This window comes from Nicotiana tabacum, chromosome 19 (assembly GCF_000715075.1).
Source record: "Nicotiana tabacum cultivar K326 chromosome 19, ASM71507v2, whole genome shotgun sequence".
Lineage (NCBI taxonomy): Eukaryota > Viridiplantae > Streptophyta > Magnoliopsida > Solanales > Solanaceae > Nicotiana > Nicotiana tabacum.
The window spans coordinates 1177435-1178804 of record NC_134098.1 but is presented as its reverse complement, the minus strand read 5'-3'; positions in this window follow the sequence as shown (position 1 = coordinate 1178804).

Here is a 1370-nt window from a genome sequence, read left to right as displayed (position 1 = left end):
ACCTGTACGCAATATTAATAACAACAACAAATAATAGAAATAAATAAGGTAACTCATTTATTATAATTGAAGCCAACTCAACAGTCATAATCCGTTATTAATTCATCCAATTCTGTTGCAGCGTGCAACCCGCTCTCACAATATATTCACATTCATTTCTGTTGCAGCGTGCAACCCGCTCTCACAATATATTCCTTTTAATCAAGTGTGCCATATATTTATTTCAATCAAGTATATATATAGACATTTAAATAAGTCTGTTGCGACTTGCAATCCGATCCCCCAATATTGACTTTTAAATAAGTCTATTGCGGCGTGCAATCTGATCCCCCAATGTATATATATTTATACTTTCATTTCCGTTGCGGCGTGCAACCCGTTCCCCCAATATAATTTTAAACAACTCATAAATGTAATAAAACTTACTCTAATAAACACCACGTCCAATAAGAAATTATTAAGCATCAGACACACAATAATTATAATTTATTTATGAACCAAACAATGACAAATAACAATTTATTATGAAAATCATAGAGAAAATAGACAGTTTAATATTTAATATGCTAAATGTCAAGTAGAAAATTAATTTACATAATTCAAATAAGCATGTATCCATTATTACAGAAATTTAAGAATTAATATTTGGCAAAGAATAGAAGAGAAATAATTATTATAATAATTAATTTATGATTTTAAATAATTTATAATTTTTCGAGTAAGAAGGCAAATAATTAATTTGACGACGTATAGACACTCATCACTTCGCCTATACATCGTTCACATGCAATTCACATAACAAATCATTTAAGGGTTCTATTCCTTCAAGTCAAGGTTAACCACAACACTTACCTCGCTTTGCAAATTTCCAACCAATTACTCAACCACAACTTTTCCTTTTAAATTTGTCTCCGAAAGCTTCAAATCTATTCACAAACAATTCGAAATATTCAATACTAATCATAGGAATTAATTCCATATGAATTTATAAATTTTTCGGATAAAAATCTGAAATTCATTAAAATATTAGACAGTGGGACCCACGTCTCAAATCCCAGAAAAACTCGTGAAATTCGAACACCCATTCCGATACGAGTTCAACCATACAAAAATTGTCCAATTTCGATATCAAATGGACCTTCAAATCTTAATTTTTCGTTTTTGAAAGATTTTATAAAAAGTCCAATTTCTTCCATCTAAATCCGAAAATAAATGATGAATATAGACATGGATTTGTGAAATATAATCACTTTTGGTTAAAGAACACTTACCCAATTCAAAGTCGTGAAAATCCCCCTAGAAATCGCCCAAATCCGAGACTTGAAACTCAAAAATGAGTGAAAATGGCTAAGACCCGATTTTATGTATTC